The sequence below is a fragment of the Orycteropus afer genome, unplaced genomic scaffold (genome assembly GCF_000298275.1).
Source record: "Orycteropus afer afer isolate SDZICR_OR568_19922 unplaced genomic scaffold, OryAfe1.0 scaffold00127, whole genome shotgun sequence".
NCBI classification, from domain to species: Eukaryota; Metazoa; Chordata; class Mammalia; order Tubulidentata; family Orycteropodidae; genus Orycteropus; species Orycteropus afer.
Window position 1 is genome coordinate 6,916,557 of NW_006921714.1, and position 8,438 is coordinate 6,924,994.

Genomic DNA, 8,438 nt, shown 5'->3' on the forward strand with positions numbered 1-8,438 from the left:
ATCCTTTCCCCTTGCTGGGATAAGAGAAACCACATAAAAGAAATCTAATGACCATTGTGGTACCCTTCATCCTCCTTCCTGGAAACAAAGGATGGGGCACTTATTCACCATCTTGCTTCTTAATCTTCCCTGTACTTTTCTGCCTTCTTTGCTTTAGGGAAGATTCTAGAGGTGTCACTATGAGCAGACTCTTCTATGGCTGTGAGTAGAGCAACAAACAGGGCCAGTCCTTACTGATGCTACAGTCTGACCCTCAGTCTTCTCTGAAGCCAGACAAGGATCCCTCCCTCCTGAAACATGATGCCACGTTGACTCGATACCCACAACCAGCCTTCACTGTCTTCTTCAAACCCTCCAGAACTTTCTAGCTCTTTGCCTGACCTATTCCTTCTCTCCTTCAGTGCCTTTCTTCTAAGATGATGGAATATTTGGGTTGGGTAGCCTTAGCAATTGTCAGCTTCAAGACCACTTTTGTTAGAAAGAAGAAACCCAAACTCAGAGAGGACAAGGAGCAGACTGAGGTGACAGTGCATTAGTGATGAGTCAGAGTGGGAATCCAACTAGTGAAGGCAAGTGTGCCAGAAATGCATTAACTGGGCTGCTGGGCCTCAGTTTCTCCATGAAACAGTGAGTTTATGGCTGCAGCCTCTTCCTCGGGGAGAAACACAAAGCTCACACATAAGGCTGACTGTGGTTTGAGCCATGAATTGAGCCAGAGGGGCTCCCAAGATCACCCAATTCCCACCACCCAAGGTTCTCCCTTTAGAAAAACACTGGGAGCTAGCCTTCTGTGAACATGAGTCAGGCTCCCATCAAAGATGGCAATGCTCATCTTAAAGGGTGTGTGTGTGTGTGTGTGTGTGCACTGATTTTGGAACTCCTCCAGAATTTTCTTTTGATATACCCACCCCACGCACAGTACTATACCCTCCATCAATATATAGCAACCTGCCACTCAACCTTGGCAAAGGGAAGGCATCATACTCACAGTGCATTCAGGAGACATCCACTGAGCCAGCCAAGTGCGTCTTCTCTGCTTGCTTTATTATTTATACTTCTGTGCCTTCTGGAAAGCAGAGAGGAGGACAATAAATTTGACTTGTCTGGGTGGCCAGGTGATGGAGGTTTTGGGAGCAGTGGCCACACCACTTCCCCAGGGCTTCTCCTCACCACCAGGACAGTCACATGACACTGTTCAGACCACACCCTCTGTTCTATGGCCTAATGAAGTCCTTTCAGATCTTTTGCAACTACTATATTTCCTAATAGCTGCCTAGAGCTGGAGTCTGGAATTTTCTATAGGTTGACCAACCTACCATTGTGTGTTTAACCCAGTCATCATCATGGTCACCTCTGGGAAGTGGTTGACACCTGAACTTTCTGGGGTCATTTTCCTTCTTTGCTGTTTTTTTAAGTGCTCCAAGTTGGCAGTTCCATTATTAGCTCATACTGAGTTCATTCAGGGTCGCTGGGGATGTAAATGATTTTCTCTTGGTCATTAAACTAAATGTTAATGATTTAAACCCATCCAGAAGCAGTGCAGAAGGGATCTGATTCTGGTGATCTGTTTCCATGAAGATTACAGCCAAGAAAACCCTATGGAACAGTTCTACCCTGTAATACATGGGATTGCCATGAGTCAAATGGACTTGATGGCAGTGGTTAATGGTGAATTCTTTTGGGGAAGAAGACTAAGGAGAGATGAATGGAGAATTCAACACAGAGTTTCTGATAGGGATCATAGGAACCTAAAATTCACATCAAGACTTATGAGAACAACCAACCAATTAAAAAATGGGTAGAGGACATGCACAGATAATTCATCAAGGAAGACATACTGGCTGTCAAGAGACACATGAAGAAATGCTTGCAATTATTAGCCATTAGAGAGATGAAATCAAAACAATGAGATACCATCTCACCCCAGCAGTAACAGCAAAATTGGGGATAACAAACAAACAACAACAAAAATAAAAAAACAGAAAACAACAAATGCCGGTGAAGGTGTGGAGAGACTGGAACCCTCATACTTTGCTGATGGGACTGTAAAACAGTATAACTACTGTGGAAAATGGTATGACTGTTCTTAAGATGTTGGAAATAGAAATATCAAACAAGCCAGCAATCTTACTATTAAGTATATATCCTAGAGAAACAAGAGCCATGACAAGAAGAGACATATGCACACCTATTTCATCACAGCATTGTTCACAGTAGCAAAAAGACGGAAACAATCTAAGCGCCCATCAGTAGATGAATGGATACACAAAGGAGGGTACATACACACAATGGAATGTTACACAACATCAAGGGGTATAGAATTCATAAAATACCTCATAACATAAATGAGCCTGGAGGACATTATACTAAATGAAATAAGTCAATCTCAAAAGGACAAATACTGTATGAGACCACCATTATAAAAAGTAAAGAAAAGGTTTACACACAGAAAGAAAACTTCTTTGATGGTCACCAGGGGTGGGAAGGAAAGGGAGGGTAAATCCATAACTAAAGAGTAGAAACGTACCAGCTTGGGTGGAGGGAAAGGCAATATACAATAAGGAGGAGGGTCCCACAACATAATCAAGGCAAAAGAAGACCCTGGGAGGGACCCAAAAGTGAAAGACAACAAAGGTAAATACTATTATATACATAATCCTGCAATCACAGTAATAACAAACAATATTCATATGGAGATACATAGGTAGACATGCAAACTGAACAGAAGTGAGAAGGGGAATGGAGTATGCCCACGAGTATATAAGGTCTGGCAGAAGATATTTCCATATATGTATTTGTATGTGCAGGAAACATATCCAAGTATATCGTAGTGTACACAGGGAGCAAAGGTCTGAAAGCATCTTAGCCACAACCAGTCACTGGGCTTGGGGCCTTAGGACCACAATTTCAGGGGACATCTAGATCAACTGGCATAACTTATTTCACAAAGATGATGTTCTACATCCTACTTTGGTGCATAGTGACTGGGATCTTAAAAGCTTGTGAGTGGCCATCCAAGATGCAGCTATTGGTCTCTCATCATTCAGAGCAGAGAAGAGTGAAGAAAATAAAAATCTCAAGTAAATAATTAGTCCCAATGACTAACGGACCACATGAACTACAGCCTCCACTAGCCCGGGACCAGAAGAACTAGATGGTGCCTGGCTACTACTCCGATCACTTTGATCGGGGTCCCAATAGAAGGTCCTGGACTGAGTGGGGGAAAAATGTAGAACAAAATTCAAAATCATAAAGAAGACTTGACTTACTGGTCTGATAGAGACTGGTGGAACCCTGAGACTATAGCACTTCCATACGTTTCAAGTCTAGCTCTGAATTCCACAAGAGTCAGCCTTCAGCAAAAGACTAGACAAGCCTATAAAGTGACTAATGACATTAGAGAGGAATGTGGTCTTCAGTTCAATCAACCGTTCGAGACCCAAAGGGCAGCATTTGCCCAAAAACAAAGCCCAGAAGGCAGGAAGGGGCAGGAAATGAGGGTGAACGGAAATGAGGAACCCAGGAAGGAAGTGGGAAGAGTGCTGTTACTTTGAAGGGATTGTGACCAATGTCATGAAACGAAATGTGTATGAATTGTTGAATGGAAATTACAATTAAAAAAAGTTTATGAGAATTCAAGGGGACATAAATTATGCTGGGTGATGAGCCTGTGACCACTTCATTTTTTTCCTTAGTTCTCCATATTCTACAAATTGTCTTTCAAAAACAGGCACTATTTTAGAGTAATTTTTAAAAACAATTTAAAATAAAGTGCAATCCGTATCTACAGTTTTATCACTTAGGGAGAGAAGGGTGACAATGTCTGAGAACCTTTCAAACCCCCTGTGATAGTTAAAGTTGTATCTCAACTTGGCTGGGCAGCTGGTGGTAGTTATTCCCCATGATGAGACTGGCAATCAGCTCCATGGTGGGATCTACCACAAGCAGCTGAGTAGCTGCTTTGGGTATGTGCTCTGCTTCCCATATATAAGCAGCAGCTTTGGGAATGGTCTCCAGCTTATGGCACGCTTGAACCCTGCATGGAGCCGTGTTGTTGTTCATCAGCCTGCCATGCTCTGTTGACCTCGGATTTTCAATGGACTTGAATGAATGGCCTGCTGTGTGGTTTGGTAACATTGGGATTGTGCCTTTTTACTTGTGAACCTTGGGCTTGTCAGTCTTAACAGCCAGCAGCTGTCTGAGTGAAGAAAAGCTGCTAGCTCAGCGGGCCAGGAGCAGGAGGCAGAGTTGAAGTGCAAGGTAGGGGGGTTTTCACCCAGCCCCTAGAGCCTGGCACTTTGAACTCAGACTTAAAGCCTCGAAACTGTAAGAGAATAAACTTCTGTTTGTTCGGGCCATCCCATTTGTGGTATATTCCTGTCAGAGTGGCACTAGGTGACGAGAACACCCCCTGATCTCAAGATGGATGGATGTATCTATTTGCAGTTGTGTTTTCTCTAATGAACTCCAGTGAGCAGAAAAATAATTCAAGTATCGCTTCACCATTTAGTGGTGTTCTCTCCTCGCTATTATGTGACCCTAAGTGGGGCCATGATGGCCTGGTGGCAGAATCCTTTCCCTCTGTGTGGGAGTCCTGGGTTTGATTTCCAGCCGGTGGACCTCACGCACAGCCCATTGGTTAGTGAAGGCTTGTGTGTTGCTATCATGCTGAACAGGTTTCAGCAGAGCTTCTAGATTACGACAGACCAGGAAGAAAAAATCTGACAATCTTCTGAAAATGAGTCAGTGAAAACTCTATGTTTAACAATGGTCCAATCTGCAACTGAGCATGGGGATGGCATGGACCAGGCTATGCCTGGGGTCACCGTGAGTAGGCCGTTCTCAGTGGCAACAAACAACAACACTGGCGCCTCACAAGACTTGGGTATAGTGTCTTTCCTTCCTTTGGGATTCTGGTTTTAGCAAAGACCTTGACTCAGAGCCTAAAGATACGGCATGCAGAGGACCCAGGAAGTCTATTAGAAGAGGTGGGCTTGGCTCATTCCCAGGCTGGGGTCAGTCAGGCACCAATGCTCTCACTGTGGGGATGTGGGCCTGTCTGTTGGACAGGACTGGAAGTCACCTCACTGTTCAGCTCTGTTCTTGAGGGGCTGCAGATGGAATGCACCCCCACAGAAGTGAGGGCTGAGGTAAGTAAGAACAGGTGGTCCCCCATAGTGGTGTCTAGCTGAGACAGAGGCTACCAAGGAGGGGTGGATACTGGCATAGAATCTGGGTCCGTGTCCTGGTTTGGGAGGGAAGAGCCTGCCTGTAATGACAGGGCAAGGCCTATGTGAGTCTGCGGCCTCACCCACCAGGCCCGCCCCAGACGCGATCACCTCCAGAGGAAACTCTCACGGAGACCCACAGCCAGGCCAGGAAGGATAACAGCGTGGCAGGGTGGGGACCATGGGGTTACACAGGTTCCTCGAGCTCAGTGCAGGGGGAGAGGCCAAGGAGCAGCAGGCCAGGTCAGGCTTAAGGTTCAGCAGTGAGGAGCCACCTTTTCCATCCACCCCTGCCTCAGGGGTCCTGCATGGTTTGGGTGGGGAGCAAGCAAGAAGGCTTTTATGGGAGGACCAGACCCCTCCCCTCCCAAGCACTCATGTAGGGGCCGAGCACTGAGTTTGCCCCTGACCCCTTGCAGGTGGGAAGACTCTGGGCCCATGGGGTTGGTCTTACTGTCAGGAGCAGGGAGGGTTAAGATGGATGTCCAGCCTGGGGCGTTGCAGGGAGTTGATAGGTCTGGGGTTGGGGAGTGGACTGAGCATTTTTTAAAAACTGTGGTGAAAATATACATAACAAAACACACACCAGCTCCACAATTTCTATGGGTACATTTCAGTGACATTGACTACATTCTTTAAGTCATGCAACCATTCCCACCATCTTTTCCAAATCACCCCACCTCTGTTAACATAAACTCGATGCCCCCTAACTCTCCCCGTGCCCCTCCCTCCTACCCTGGTAACCACTAACAACCTTCGTTTACTATATATTTGCTTGTTTCATATAAGTGAGATAATACAATATTTGTCCTTTCGTGGCTGACTTATTTTGCTTAGCATGATATTTTCAAGCTTCATCCATGTTGAGGCATGAATCAGGACTTCATTTCTCTTTATGTTGTTGTTGTTTTTGTTAGATGACGTCAAGTTGACTCCGACTCATAGCAACCCTAGGTACAACAGAACGAAATACTGCCCTGTCCTGCCCCATCCTCACAATCCTTGCTATACTTGACCCCATCATTGCAGCCACTGTATCAATTCATCTTGTTGAGGGGCTTCCCCTTTTTTGCTGACCCCCTACTTTTGTTGTTATTATTGTTGTAGTTAGGTGCTGTTGAGTTGGCTCTGACTCATAGTGACCCTCCGTACAACAGATCGAAACACTGACCCCCTACTTTACCAAGCATGATAGCCTTCTCCAGGGAATGACCCTTCTGACAACATAGTAGGTGAGGCGAAGTCCGGCCATTCTCACCTCCAAGGAGCATTCTGGTTGCACTTTTTCCAGGATAGATTTGTTTGTTCTTCTGGCAGTCCATGATATTTTCAGTACTCTTTGCCAACAACACAACTCAAAAGGATCAACACCTCTTCAGTCTTCCTTATTCATTGTCCAGGTTTTACATGCATATGAGACTATTGAAAATACCATGGCTTGGGTTAGGCGCACCTTAGCCTTCACAGTGATATATTTGCTCTTTAACACTTTAAAGAGGTCTTTTGCATCAGATTTGCCCAGTGCAATACAACATCTGATTTCTTAACTGCTGCTTCCATGGGTATTGACTGTGGATTCAAGTAAAATGAAATCCCTGACAACTTCAATCTTTTCTCCATTTACTGTGATGTTGCTTACTGGTCCAGTTGTGAGGATTTTGTTTTCTTTGTATTGAGGTGTAATTCATACTGAAGACTGTAGTCTTTGATCTTCATCAGTAAGTGCTTCAAGTCATCTTCCTTTTCACAAAGCAAGATTGTGTCATCTACATATCACAGTAGTTAACGGTTCTTCCTCCAATCCTGATGCTATGTTCTTCTTCATATAGCCCAGCTCCTCAGATTATTTGCTCAGCATACAGATTGAATATGTGTGGTGAAAGGATACAACTCTGATGCACACCCTTCCTGATTTTAAACTATGCAATATCCTCTTTTTCTGTTCAAACAACAGCCTCTTGGTCTTGCACAGGTTCATCATGAACACAATTAAGTATTGTGGAATTCCCATTCTTCTCAATATTATCCATAATTTGTTATGATCCACACAGTCAAATGCCTTTGCATAGTCAATAAAACACAGGTAAACATCTTTCTGGTATTCTTTGCTTTCAGCCAAGATCTGTCTGCCATCAGCAATGATAACCCTTGTTTCATGTCTTCTTCTGAATCCAGCTTGTATTTCAGGAAGTTCCTTGTCAGTATACTGCTACAACTGTTTTTGAATTATCTTCAGTAAAATTTTACTTGTGTGTGATATTAATGATATTCAATAATTTCCACATCCTGTTGGACCACCTTTCTTTGGAATGGGTACAAATATGGATCTCGTCCAGTCAGTTGGCCAGGTGGCTGTCTTTAAAATTTCTCGGCTTACATGAGTAAGCACCTCCATGGCTGCATCCATTTGTTGAAACAATTCAGTGGGTGTTCCGTCTATTCTTGGAGCCCTGTTTCTCACCGATTCCTTCAGTGCAGCTTGAACTTCTTCTTTCAGTGCCATTGATTATTGATCACATGCTACCTCCTGAAATAGTTGAGCATCGACCAATTCTTTTTGGTACAGTGACTCTGTATTCCTTCCATCTTCTTTTGGTGCTTCCTGCATCATTCACTCTTTTGCCCATGGAATCCTTCAATATTGCAACCCAAGTCTTGAATTTTTTTTTCAGTTCTTTCATCTTGAGAAATGCAGAGTGTTTTCTTCCCTTTTGTTTTTCTAACTCCAGATCTTTGCATATTTCACTATAATACTTTGCTTTGTCTTCTTAAACTGCCTTTTGGAATTTTCTATTCAGCTCTTTTATCTCATCAATTTTTCCTTTTGCTTTAGCTACTTCCCATTGAAGAACAAGCTTAAGAGTGCCTTCTGACATCCATTTTGGTCTTTTCTTCCTTTCTTGTTTTTTTAATGACCATTTGCTTTCTTCATGTATGCTGTTCTTTTTTTTTTTTTTAATTTATTAAATATACTTATTTATTTATTTTTTTAAATTAGGATTTGGGTCATGTATGCTGTTCTTAATGTCATCCCACAACTCATCTGGTTTTCAGTCATTGGTGTTCAATGCATCAAATTTATTCTTTAGATGATCTCTAAATCCAAGTGGGATGTAATCAATGTCATATTTAGGCTCTTGTGGACTTGTTTTAATTGCCTTCAGCTTCAACTTGAACTTGCGTAGGAGCAACTGATGGTCTGTTTGTACT